Consider the following 15,103-nt stretch of genomic DNA (forward strand, 5'->3'; position numbering starts at 1 on the left):
ATTGCGCTAACAGAGGAGTGCAATGCGTTAGTAAGGAACAGTCTACCCAAGAAACAGAAGGACCCTTGGAGCTTCACAGTCTCGTGCTCGATAGGAGGGTTGGATGTGGGACATGCGTTATGCGATTTGGGAGCAAGTATTAATCTCATGCCACTTTCAATCTTCAAAAAATTGGGAATAGGTGAAGCACAACCCACTTCGGTTACTCTTCAACTCGTTAACAGAACAATCAAGTACCCTAAAGGAAAGACTGAAGACATTCTGGTAAAAGTTGACAACTTCATATTCCCAGCAGATTATCATCTTAGACTATGAAGCAAATAGAGATGTACCAATTATCCTTGGATGCCCCTTCCTAGCCACTGGAAAAGTTTTAATAGACGTGCATCAGGGAGAATACTATGCATGTAGACTATCATGAGGTGAAGTTTAATGTGTTAAACACATTAAAGTTCTCGGATAATGAAGAATGTCAACTGGAGTAAAGCATGGAAGAACCTGAGCCACCAAGTCTGAGTGAGCGGCGGACGAAACCAACGCGTTCATCACTAGAGGAACCACCAGAACTCGAGTTGAAACCGTTACCTAGTCACCTTAAATACGCCTTCCTTGGAACAAATAAAACCTTACTTGTAATTATTTCCGCGAATCTTACTGAACCTAATGAACATTCTCTTTTGTAAATGCTGCAAAAGCACATGCGTGCAATAGGCTAGACGCTAGCGGATATCCGTGGCATCAGCCCATCTTATTGCATGCATAAAATCAGGCTGAAAGAAGGGAAGTCGGGATCGATTGAGCCTCAAAGAAGGCTGAATCCCATAATGAAGAAAGTGGTCAAGAAAGAAATCTTAAAATGGTTGGACGCAGGAGTGATCTATCTTATATCCAACAGTAGCTGGGTAAGCCCAGTTCAACGTGTTCCCAAGAAAGGGGGAACAACTGTGATAGTCAATAGCAATAATGAACTTATTCCTTCGAGGACTGCCACGGGCTAACGCATCTGTATGAACTATAGGAAGCTCAACGCGGCAACCAAGAAATACCACTTTCCCCTTCCTTTCATTTACCAAATGCTTGACAAACTTGCTGGCAAAGAATTTTATTGTTTCCTTGATGGACACTCTGGTTATAACCAGATTTTGTTTGACCCAGAAGATCAGGAAAAGACAACATTCACCTGTCCCTATGGAACATTTGCGTCCAGACGCATGCCCTTTGGGCTATGCAATGCACCTAGAACATTCCAAAGGTGTATGATGGCAATTTTCTCTGACTTCTTAGAAAAGACTGTTGAAGTCTTCATGGACGATTTCTCAGTCTTTGGAGACTCATTCCAATCATGCTTAGATAACTTGGAGGCCATCCTTGCTCGATGCGAGGAAACGAACCTTGTGTTGAATTGAGAAATGTCACTTCATGGTGACTAAGGAATTGTCTTAGGCCTCAAAGTATCTAAAGCTGGGTTGGAAGTTGATGAAGCCAAGATAGATGTCATAGCTAAACTTCCACCACCATCAAATGTTAAAGTTCTATGAAGTTTTCTAGGACATGCTGGCTTCTATCGAAGGTTCGTTAGAGGATTCTCTCAAATTGCGCGACCTCTGAGCGCATTGCTAGAAGCGAACCGGCCCTACGATTTCAATGACGACTGCTGTGATGTGTTTGAAACATTGAAATATGTGTTGACTACAGCACCGGTACTAATAGCACCGGATTGGACGCAACGTTTTATTTTCATGTGCAACGCGAGTGATGTTGCACTAGGCACCATGCTGGGGTAGAAGAAAGAAAATTTGATACATCCCATCTCTTAAGCATCCAAGACACTGAATACTCTTAGGAACACTAAACAACCACGGAAAAAGAAATGTTGGTTGTAGTGTTTGGCATCGAGAAGTTTAGATCTTATTTAGTTGGTGCGTCAACAACCATCTACACAGATCACTCAACCATAAAGTTCCTGATGAGTAAAAAGGATGCGAAACCAAGATTAATAAGATGGGTTCTGCTATTACAAGAATTTGACATTGATATTTAGGATAGAAAGGGAACTGAGAATCAGGTGGCTGACCACCTGTCCAGGTTAGAAAATCAGGATGTGCAAGATCAAGAAAGTGAAATCAAAGATTCATTTCCTGATGAAAGCCTATTCAGAGTTGAAGGCAAGGAACCTTGGTATACGGACATAGTTAATTACTTAACTACCAAGCAATTCCTTGGGAACTTTAACTCTTAGTAAAAGAAACGGTTAGTACACGATGGTAAATTTTATTTTTAGGATGAACCGTTTCTCTATAAACAAGGCCCTGACTCCATAATGCATCGATGCATCCCTGGGGAAGAGACACAATGCATCCCGAGGGAAGAGACACAATGCATCTTGGCTGAGTGTCATGACTCTCTTTGCGGAGGGCATTTTGGTGGGCAAAGAACCGCTGCGAAGGTCATTCAAAGCAGATACTTCTGGCCCACCCTCTTCAAAGACGCGAGGAAGTATGTTCGTAAATGTGACCCCTGCCAACGCACCGGGAATATCTCATCAAGGGACACAATGCCCTTGAACAATATTCTTGAAGTTAAATTATTTGATGTTTGGGGCATTGATTTTATGGGACATTTTCCCCTGTCCTATGGCCAACAATATATCCTGCTTGTAGTAGACTATGTATCAAAGTGGGTAGAAGCAGTAGCTTGTGCTAGAAATGATGCGTCCATTGTTTCTAAATTTCTTACCAGGAACATCTTCACACGCTTTGGAATGTCAAAAGCTTTGATAAGTGATGAAGGTACGCATTTCATTAATCGCATCATTTCTAAATTACTTGCTAAATATAATGTTAGGCACAAGATCGCTACCGCCTACCACCCACAAATGAACGGTCAAGCTGAGGTATCCAATCAATCTATCCTGGAGAAAGTTGTCAACGCATCGCGGAAAGACTGGGCACAGAGGCTGGATGAAGCACTCTGGGCCTACAGGACTGCCTACAAGACCCCCATAGGTATGTCTCCATACTTTTTATATTTAGAAAAGCTTGTCACTTACCCCTCGAGTTGGAGCACAAAGATTTCTGGGCAGTAAAGAAGATAAATTTAAACTTGGATGCCACGAGCGATCCATGCAAACTTTAGCTCAATGAGCTTGAGGAGTGGTGGTTGAACGCATACGAGAACAACAAGCTATACAAGGAGAAGACCAAACGTTGGCATGACCAACGCATTGGTAAGAAAGAATTTGTTGTTGGTCAAAAAGTTTTATTATTCAATTCACGATTGCGTTTGTTCCTAGGGAAGTTAAAGTCAAGGTGGTCAGGACCATTCATCATTAAAACAGTCTTTCCCCATGGAGCAGTAGAATTAACGTGGGAGGATGGCACCAATGCGTTCAAAGTAAATGGTCAAAGAGTGAAGCCATACTTTGAAGATGACATAGAACGTCAAAAGTCATCTCTCGTACTACGTGAAGCCAACTGAGGCTTGCGTCGAAGCATCTCTACGTTTGCACCGACACAAATTCTAGGGACGTTTCCTCTTTCCTTATTCTTCTTGCATTATGTATTTTATCAATGCGTTTGAATTTACTTTGTTTGTTTGTCTGCATTTTAAGATTGACTGTTCATTGTTATTGCCTTCATAGTTAGAGATTTACTTGTTTTTAAAAAAGAAAAAAATATAAAGTTGTGTATAATCGGGATAGGAATAACCGAACGCATTAGACTTAAGTCTAACGCATGGCCCAATCGAAAGGATGCATCTCGAAAATGCAAAGCACTCAAGTGCTTGGAAACCCAATACACGTCCCTTCAACTTCGTATTAAATGCAGACATCAGACGCCGCCTGATGTCACCCCACTCTCTCTCCCCAAGCTTATAAAAATCCAGACCCTTCGTTTTCTTCTTCTTCATTGCCCTCGAGCTCTTTGTGAAAGAAAAAAAGAAAAACCCTAGCGCCTCTCGTTTTCCTCACCGCCGTTCGCTCAAGCATTTCTCTAGCCATTCTTCAACCACGATGTCGTCAGCATCTGATAGTCAGAATCAATCAATGAGCTATGGAGACGTCTTGTCGGTAAGCTCTTTCTCCTCCTCGTCTATTTCAACATCGCCTCCCCCAAGCCCTCGACAGACCTCAAAAACCTCTGTCCCAACCAAATGTCTGCACGGTGGAGCATCTTCCACTTCCCAGCGTCCGTCTCGGTTGAAGCCCACCAAAGCCATCATAACCCTTCCTTCTAAGATGACCCAACAACCCAAAACCACGCCTAAACCAAAACCTAAAACCCCTTCAAAACCAAGGCAGCATCCTTCATCATCCACGGCTGCCAAGAAGCCATATACCAAGCCCGCCCCACCACCATTCATTCCAAACATCACTCCGATTGGTGCGACGCATGACCCCATACCAGTCTACCTCCATAACGCCTCATCGCCAGCCGTGCATCCACCTCCTCCACTGTCAATCCAACCCTTGGCCACCATCTACCCAGTTGAAGCAGACGCATCCAGCCAACCGCTGCGTTCACCCATCATCATCTCATCCCCTGGCTCGCCGCATACCCCATCAGGCACCCCAAAAATTAATCCACCTAGGCCCAACCCTGACAGTCCTGCGTCAGAGCGTAACCTCGAAGAATTAGTGAAATTGGCTCGACGGGACGAGCAAGAAGTGTTTAGAGCTATCTTGGCAAGTCTGAATCAATGACGAGAAGAAGAGTAAGTGATGCATTCTGACCCACCTAACGCATCACTTGAATTGGATGAAACGGAGCGCTACACAATGATGCTCGAAGCAGAATTAGAAAAAGAAGATGAAGAAAGGGGATTTTGCCCAGATGTATCGCAATCACGTCAAACTGACGCGAATGAAGGGCCCTCAAAAGCAAAGAGAGTGAGAAGAAAGAGAAAATTAATCTTGGAGGAAGAAGATGAGCAATCAGCATCCGGTCCTAAGGATGCAACGTGTGGGAGTTGCTCAAGGCACAACGCGTTAGAGAAGAAATTGGAAGATTATCAGCCCGCAAGGCAGGGGCGAAGGAAGTCAGCTTTCCAAAGGGAATTGGAGAACGAATTAAGAGAGCTGGCGTGGGAAGCCAAGGAACATGCGGCGGGCAAGTGCAAGGTAACCGATGCGTTACCTAAAAGACCACGAGAAGGAAGCACCAGTTCAATGATATTCATGCGAAGAAAGGCTTATTTCTCGAACACAACCCACTGCCAGCATACATAACTGAAACCATAGATGCAATGGGTTGGGGTTAGTTCTGCGTTGGGCACACAAAAATTTGGCTCAACCTTGTCCGCTAGTTCTACAGCAGTGAGTTCGACATGGAGAAGAATACAACATTTATTGATGGGGTATTGGTGCACTTCTCATCCAATAAGATCGATGAAGTATTCAATATCACGAGTAATCCGGACGCAGAAGGCAACTGCATCTTAGAACAACCAACGTCGAGCCAACTTGAAGATGCGTTAAGAGTGGTAGCCAAGCCTAGAAGCAAATGGAAAATGTCTAGAAATGGAGCAAAGATGCTAGCTTCCAGAAACTTAAACCCAGACGCGAATCTATGGTATTATCTAATTAAGAGAAGCATCATGCCTATTACGCATGATGAAACATTGTCGAAAGAACGTGTCTTGGCTACCTATTATATCATGCAGTGCATCCCTTTAGATGCTGGGAGAATAATAAGGGATTAGATCAAAGCCATCAAAACCAAACCAAGAGGACAACTTTATTTTCCATGGCTGATCTATGCACTGTGTGAATGTAGGGGCATTCCTCTAGGGGATGATCATGAAGAGATCGATGGTCTGATGGACATCAAGTTAATCAGGCGTTTTGCTTCACGATTCGTTGCATCAGCCTGCCTTACCTCCCAAAGAAGTGGCAGCCAGACCTCGATCATCTAAATGTGCCCCTAAAAGAAGACACATTCAGATAATTGAACACAACGATAAAGCTTCAGAGAATGAAGATTATGAAGTAGAGCTTGACTTACGGATGAAGAAGCACGGCCAAACCTAAACCTCACTCTCCAAAACTCACTAGTGGCCCCACGAGAAGGGAGTCTTGATCCAACACACCAAGAGCCTACTGATGTAGATCAAGACATCCCTTGTCCCCTTCCTTCGCCCTCACCAAGTCCAATTCCCACTTTTGTGCCTCCTCTAATCATTTTTTAACCAACTGGGTTAGGATCGAGTAAATTTTGAAAACCCAGTTGAAAGAAGTGAAGAGCCAGCACCACCTCAACACAACACTAACATTGAGGAGTTGAAAACTTTCATCAGTGATCAACTCAAACCATTGGTCGCATCCATTGAAGGTCTTCAACAATAAAACAGGGTTCTAAGAGATTACTTAAGGCAGCAAACAAGAAGGATGCAAGACCAATTTGTTTATACAACACAGTACATTAATCAGATCTTGGTTGGAATGTTTGCCCTGCCTCCACTACCTGCTCATCTTAGAAATCCTTTGCGCTTTATGGATGAAGACCCTGCAGAAGAACGCAGGGATGACGCGCCAGCACAATAAAGTTTTGGGGTGTTGGTTAAGTTTTATTTTTATTTATTAGATGATCTTTTGTATTTGTTTGCCTTGTTTATTTATTTCATGTTATCCTATGAAAATCAATGAAAAATTTCTATCATTTTTTCCTTGCGTTTGACCTTAGCATACTTTTTTTTGTTCTTTAGCTATTTTCTAGTCTTGTGCTTTGCCTTACCTCAATGATATCGACAATATGAAATCTATAAGTATAGAGTAGGCGTTAGGAAAATCAACAAAGCCTAAACTTCTCTAAAAAGACATGTTTTCTTTCTAACGCATGCAAGCTTTAATTCAAAACTCCTTTCGGAATTCTCAAAGCCTTTTCGGAATTTTGTTTCTCTTTTAGCAATGAGGATTTAGCTCATCTCCAAATTTGGGGATGAGAGAAATCTGAGTTTAGACGCATTAACTGAATACATCAAAAAGAAAGGGAACAAAATAGAAAAATGTTAAACGCAACTCCTCTGTCATTACTTCAAAAGAAAAACTTCGAAGTGGCATGAGTTAAAAAGTTGGAACAAGCACTTAGCCATAGTTGGATTCTTGCATGACACCTGTGGGGGCAAGCCAAAACGAAGTTAAGTCTCCTAGACCAATACGTCCCATAAAACTCCTCTATCTAGTCTAAAGAAGTTTTGTCTTGAATTGCATAAATATTATATATGAGTTTAGTTATGAAGGGTTCTCACCCGTAGTTGGATGCTCGCATGACACCCGTGGGTGCAAGCCAAAACGAAAGTGGGATACCTGGAACAACGCATGGGTAATTGAAAATTCATATTTTTTTCTTTTTATCTAGCATCTATCTTAAAAAGACCATCTAACGCATTGCTGGTTAAGAAAAAATGGGAATGTATTGAGAAACGAAAGAAGTTGTTGATAAAAGTCTTGTTGTACCTGAAACTAAACATTATTCCTTTTAGAAAAGAGTCAATCTGCATTACATTTTCCAAACTCTTGTCTCAAGCTTATAATTGAATATGATGAGAGGTGAACTCTGCACACTAACGACAAGAGAGATAACAAAGAATTATTTATGGAATGCTTGAGGACAAGCATTGTTCAAATTTGGGGATGGTGATAACTTGTAGAAATACAAGTTATTTTGGCTCTTAAGTTGGAACAACTAAGGTTTTTAATGATAAAATCTCCTCATTTTTAGAAGAAACATGTGGAATTACTCAAACATTAGCAAACTCATGCAAAAGAATGTTTATTACTAAATACTGCGACACTAACGCGTTATATTGCAGGATTTCAACAAAAAGCTAACGCATGATTAAGAAGTGTCATAAGCAAAGTTCTAACGCATGGGCCATGCGTCCGAGGGATTCCACGCAAAGAAGATTCATTGATTCAGATTGTTGGTGTCAAATCACCACTTGCATGTATGGGTACCTGCAGTAGGCGGTGTCTGAAAAGCTTCTGAATGTCAGGCGGCTGACCAGGGCATAGACTTTAATGCTGCCCATCACCAAGCTGGAGATGACCAACGCCTATAAATAGATGAAATCCCTCCAGATTTCGAAGTACAGAAAAATTTCAAGTTTTTATTCTCAGTATTAGCTTAGTTGTAGTGTTAGATCTTTAGAGCTGTGCTATGGTGCGAAGAAGATCAGAAGAGAAGAGAACCACCATCACCGCCGATCAAGGAGGGGAGGAAGCCGAGCTTGAGAGAGACACTTCTTCCAATTCTTATACAAGTGATTGTACACAACTAGAATTGAGCCAAAGAGATACAAGAGATTGTACTTTACGGCTTGACTCAGTTCCTTTCATCTCATTTATCACTTTCGTACTTTCATTTGATTAAATATTGCTTTTGTGAAGAAAATCTACTTCTTTATAAAATCCATATATTTAATCCATCATACCTTGCCATTGTTTATTTTCTGTTTATGTTAGATGCATCTATACTTCATGCAAAATTTCATTTCAAACACTTAAGTCAACTTGATCAACTGGTAAAAGCATCTTTAGCTTAGACTATTCGAGAGAATAAATAAGCTCGCATTAAGTAGAACACCTAGTACATCTAGAGATAGACTTACTAGTGTTTATTGCATCCTGTGTTTGACGCATGCATCATAGAGATAGGTTTTGTATGTTATTCGCATTGAGAAGTGTTGAATAAAGTCTAACGTGTAAACAAAGATAAACAAGTCATCCACATCACATTTTGGTTCGTGTACATTCATCTTAGATCGATGCATACCATGTACATTAAAATCCATTTTCACATGATCCATCACTCACTACTCAACTCTTTTGTATCTTCTTGCATAAGCACAACACCTTAGTGTAAATAACACATTTCTTCATACATTTAGGAAATCCCTACAATAACTACAACACAAGGTTTGCGTTAGCTTAACCTGAATCCCTGAGTTCGACCCTGGACTTACCAGGAACCTAAATTGGATTTATACTTGGGTCTGATTTAGGAAAACTTAAACGTCAAAAGTGGAGTGTTGTGCACTCTGTTGCACATCTGTAATGCATCAACGCGTTACAAATATATAAACGCATCAAAGCATCAACGCATCTTCATACTTGGAACTTATTTTTCCAAATCATTTTATACAATACACTCCTAGCACGAATCACGATAGCAACGAACAGACTCCATAATGACCATTAGCTTGTGGATTTCATTTTAGTTCCTCGAGACTCGAAGATGTGACAAGCCTACTCGAAAGCAAAAGAAAGTCTCTCGCTCCTAGTCTACTCAAAACCCAGATGGCGGAGACATCAAGCCTCTGGATTAGTCGAGCAAAGAAAACATGTTATTCAAGGAACTCGGGATAGAAGACGATTTGAAGGGCAAAACGTACTTAGATACATTTTTATCTTGTTGGTTTTGCCTTTTTGTATTCCCATAAAAAGGAGCTTACCGTCATCTTGAAGTCTTTAAGGTTGCTAGTTTGATGGCCAATGGGAAGATGTATAACCTTGCCATTCCAATTCTAGCCAATATTTACCATGGCTTAAGGTTGATATCTGAAGTTTCAACTTCGATTGGACGACATGGACTTTTACTTTCCTATGTATTATGTCCATGGTTGGCTAGACCACTATTTTAACACCCATTATACTTTTTTTGGCGAAGGTAGCTCAATTTATTTTGGAGAATATGAAGCACGAGAACTAATCCATAAAGGTGAAAATATCCAAAGGCACGTGAATTCTCAGAATCATAGCAGAAATGAGCATCTGATTGATGACAAAGATCTATCCTTTCATCAATGCTACCTATCATCTCAGTGGGGGAATATTTTGATTATAGAATCATATAGTCCTTATCGATTTGGTCGACAGTTAGGATTTTACCAAGACATCCTTAATGATGTAGGGGAAATTCCATCTAACCTCACATTCTACAACATAATATATACTTTTAGGGCATGCACTAGAAGTCGATCATTATCTCAAGTGTCCATACCAACCCGCACATTGGATCCATGCAACAACGTTATTTCGCGATACAAAAAATGGTGGTCAACAGAATATGGGAGTTATTTTTAGGATAACATACATCACTTACTGAGTTGCAATATCCCTGCCCCTTCACATCCTAAGCTACCCAAGAATAAAGAGAGTAAAAAGGGTGGCAAATAATTCTGTTTAATCGAAGAGGCAACTCCCACCCTCTAGAAACATATTTCTATCCACAAGAAAGAAAGTCATAGTAGCACCAATGATTATCATTGAAAAAGACCTTCAAAGAAGGCGAAGACCCTCGGTGATGATTTTTTTGAAATAGTTCCAAGTACCTTGGCAATTTCTAGTGATACAGTAATATTGGTATGTATACTTTCCCTTTATGTTCCCTTCGCTCGACTCTTTAGCAAATAGTTTATTTATTTATTTATTTTTGTAGTCACCCTTGAGCAATCATCTTTAGGAACTTGCGGAGTAGTATAGCGAAAAATCTTTAGTGGGAGCTTATGCTTTGGATTCTTCCATTGAGAAAGTCGTTGCTTGCAAATCACCGTTAGTTAAAACACCCATACAGCCCTCACAGCATTTAACATTTCCAAAGAAGTTTGATGTGGCAAACAGAATGTAGGGGTTGAGAACATTGAAGCTTTAAACCATTCTCCCAACGAGGTTGGTCGTTCTAAAGTACCCTAAATGAGAAAAATCATGCCCCCTTCTGGTCTCCTCAAGATTTCTGAGCCAATACGATGTGTAGACAATGAAATGGTTACTAAACACCTTGAACCCTCTCTATATTTTGGGGAGATAGTGGTTTCAAACTTTTATTGACAAGTAGCCTTATCTTTGTGGGAGGATATTCAAGACAAGATTGTGCGTGCTTCTTTTGAGCACATATCAAGCCTTAAACCGGAAATAATAACAATATTTTTTGGCACTTCGAAGATTCATTGGAGTAATTTGGCTCCTCTACAAGAATTTGTGAATAGTTATCTTAAAAGGGTAGATAATTTCAACGCAGTACAATCTTCATATTCCGCACAATTGCCTTCTGCTAACAAAGACCATCGATTGGGCGAGATGACATCCTAGATGAAGGAAGCCCTGACTTCAATAAGCCAGCTACGAGTGGAAGACAAAGTCATTCAAAAAAGAGCTGCCCAGATATCCTTGGAGTAGCAGGAACTAGAAACCAAACTTCAATGTCTAGACGCTGAGTCCACGAAGCCGTCGAGTTTATACTATGAAAAAAAGAAAGCCAAAGCCGAAAAAGAACTTGAAGTTGCCAAAATTCAGGAAGAAATCAATAGTCTTGAGAGCATCCCCACTGTAATTGATGTGGGTATTGAGGCTTTAGCTACAGTTTGCAAAAACATGGAAATTGCGCGCGAAGAATGAAAAGACTTTAAGTGGAAGCTTTGATTTTAATTAACTTCCCTTCCTTTCTTTTCTTTTTTTGGTTTGGATTTAGTCTCATCGCCTTGCACATGTAACCTCGAATATTTTGATTTAATAAAATTATATATTTTTTCCTTTTGCGAGACTGCACTTAAATTTGGGTTTATATATTTTTTTCATGCTACTGAACTTAAATTTTTTTAAGCTACCTACGTACCCTTTATAATGCTAGGGATCAAGTCATAATGTAGTTCATAAAGATTTTTCTTTATTGGGCCATTCACCTTTTAAGCTCATGTAGGCCAGAAGCACCATGCAATTTATACTTTTATGATAACGAGTTTTTTTAAATTTTTTTTTATTTTTTATACATCAAGCATAAAATTTCTTAAGAAACTTTCCGTTGATTGGACAAATTCTTGTACGCTCCATTTGCATAGACCTTTTTGACGATGTAGGATCCATCCTATTTTGGTGTGAACTTATTTCCTATATGCCTCATCGTGATGATGGATTTTCTTACAGCAAGCACTAGATCATCGACTTGAAAAGATCGAGGTTTCATGTGCTTATCAAAGCCTTTAGACATTCGCGCTTGGTAACACTCCAACACCTATTGAGCTTCCAGTCGTTTTTCATCAAGTGCTTCTAACTTTTGAAGATGTAACTTGGCATTGTCTTCCATAGTCAATCCCTTTTGCACTGCCATCCTTAGTGATGAAATTTATCTTTCCAAAGGGAGAACAACTTCTACTCCATAAACAAGAGAGCATGGTGTAACTTCTGTAGGGGTACGATGAATGGTTTGATAAGCCCACAATGCCTCACCAATTCTCTTGCCAATCTCTCTTTGACTAGAGAAAATTTTCTTCAGTAGGTTGGACAACATTTTGTTGAATGCCTCTGCCAACCCATTTGCAGCAACATTGTACATGGATGACTTGTACTGCTTAAACTTGAATTTCTCACACAAGTTGTCCGTTAAGCCATTGGAGAACTAACTCTCATTATCTATCACAACTCGATGAGGGATATTGTACCATAGATGATGTGAATACGGATAAAGTTCACCACATTTTCCTTCTTAGCTTCTCTCAAGGCGATAGCCTCAGCCCACCTTGAAAAGTAATTAATGGATGCGAGGATGTAAGAATGTCCTCTGACGACTTAGGTGTTATAAGACCAACAAGATCATGTCCCCACTCTTCAAAATGCCACGAAGCTATAGTCGGATACAGAGACTCGAGCGACTGATGAATAAAGTTTTCATGGTATTGACAAGCCTCACACTTTTTTGCATACTCCATTGAATCTTGGATCATCCTTGGCCAGTAGTAACCCATCCTTTTAGTTGGAACTACAACTTTGATCCAGATTGGTGTGCATTGTAAATGCCTGAATGAGCTTCTTCCAAATCCTTCATTGATTCCTCCTTTCCAAGGCATCAAAGAAAGAGCCGTTCAAGGGAATGGTGATATAAAACCCTTTTGTAATAAATGAAGTGAGCAACTCTTCTTTGAATCTTGATTCTATGGTGGAGGTCGTCCAGAAGCCTTCCATACTTAAGGTAAATCTATAATGGGTTGCTGTCAGTCTTTCTCATTAGTTAAGCAGACTGATATCACATTCATTTCTTCACATGCAGTCTCAATCAGAGGTATAACCCACCTTTAACAAACCGATATACTTGGAGATACATCATCTAGAACTATCAAGGCAGTAGTTAAGTTTGCTAAGGTGTCTGCCTTCTTGCTTTCTAACCTCGGGACATACTCCAACGTTACGCTTTTAAATTTTTTCATCAACTATCTGACATAAATGAAGTAAGGTTTCAAGTCATCATGCTTCACATCATATTGGAGTAAGAGTTGATTAATTATCAACTTTGAGTTACCAACTCACAACACTTGGAACACCACAACAAAATGGTGTTGTAGAAAGAAGAAATCGAACCTTGTTAGACATGGTTCGTTCGATGATGAGTTATGCTCAGTTACCTCTACATTTTGGAGGTATGCAGTACAGACTGCTGTTTATATTGGTTTTGTCAAAAAGTATTTTAGAAACACCGCATGAGTTATGGAGAAGACGTAAAAGTAGTTTACGTCGCTTTAGAATCTAGGGATGCCCAACACACGTATTGGTGCAGAACCCTAAGAAATTGGAACGACGTTCAAAATTATGCCTATTTATAGGATACCCTAAAGAAACAAAAGGTGGATTTTTCTATGATCCCCAAGAAGATAAAGTATTTGTATTGATAAATACTACATTCTTGAAAGAAGATCATATTAGAAGTCATCAACCTCACAATAAACTAGTATTGAATGAAATGACCAAAGATACTGCAGACAAATCAATAAAATTTGTTGATCAAGCTGGTCTATCAACAACAGTTGTTATCCCATCACATCATTCTCAAAAGTTAAGAATGCCTTGACATAGTGGGAGGGTTGTTCATCAGCCTGAACGCTGCATAGGTTTAATAGAAACTCAGGACATCATATCTGATGATGGCCTAGAGGATCCATTGACTTTTAAACAGACAATGGATGATGTTGATAGGGAATAATGGATAAAAGCCATGGATATGGAAATGGAGTCAATGCACTTCAACTTTGTTTGGAAACTTGTAGATCAACCACATAAGGTTAAACTTATAGGCTGTAAATGGACCTACAAGAGAAAGAGAGATCAAACTAGCAAGGTGCAAACTTATAAAGTCAGATTTGTGGTAAAAGGTTTTACTTAAAGGGAGAAGATTGACTATAAAGAAACCTTCTCTCTTGTTGCCATGATAAAATCAATTAGAATATTTTTATCCATTATCGTATATTATGACTATAGAATATGGAAAATGGATGTCAAGACATCTTTCTTGAACAACCATCTTGACGAAAGTATTTTCATGTCTCAACTAGAAGGGCTCATTGAACAGGGTCAAGAATAAAAAGTTTGTAAGCTTAAAAGATCAATTTATGGGTTAAAACAAGCTTCTAGATCCTGGAATATAAGATTTGACACTGTTATCAAGTCTTATGGCTTTAACAGAATGTTGACGAACCTTATGTATACAAGAAAATAGTCAACAAAACTGTAGCTTTCCTGGTCCTTCATGTTGATGATATCTTGCTCATTGGGAATGAGAAAAGTTTCGTTGTTGACTTAAAGAGATGGTTAGCATCACAATTTCAAATGAAATATTTGGGAGATGCTCAATACGTTTTTGGGATCCAAATTTTTCGGAATCGCAAGAACAGATCCCTAACACTATCTCAAACATCTTATATTGACAAGATATTGTCGAGGTATAATATGCAAAATTCTAAAAAGGGTATGTTACCTTTTAGACATGGAATTCTTTTGTCAAAGGAATAGTGTCATAAGACACCTCAAGAAGTTGAGAAGATGAAAAGAATTCCATATGCTTCAGTAGTTGGGAGTTTAATGTACGCCATGTTATGTATACTTCTTTACATCTGCTTTGTAGTAGGAAACGTGAGCAGGTTCCAATCTAACCCTAGATATAGTCATTAGACTACTATCAGGAACATTCTCAAGTATCTTCGAAGAACAATGGACTATATTCTTGTGTATGGGCCTAAGGATTTTATCCTTACAGGATACACTCATTCTGATTTTCAAACTAATGTAGGTTCTAGGAAATGTATTTCAGGATCAGATTTCACTCTTAACGGAAAAACTATGGTG

This window comes from Benincasa hispida, chromosome 12 (genome assembly GCF_027475165.1).
Source record: "Benincasa hispida cultivar pf3 chromosome 12, pf3_genome.v1.1, whole genome shotgun sequence".
Classification (NCBI taxonomy): domain Eukaryota; kingdom Viridiplantae; phylum Streptophyta; class Magnoliopsida; order Cucurbitales; family Cucurbitaceae; genus Benincasa; species Benincasa hispida.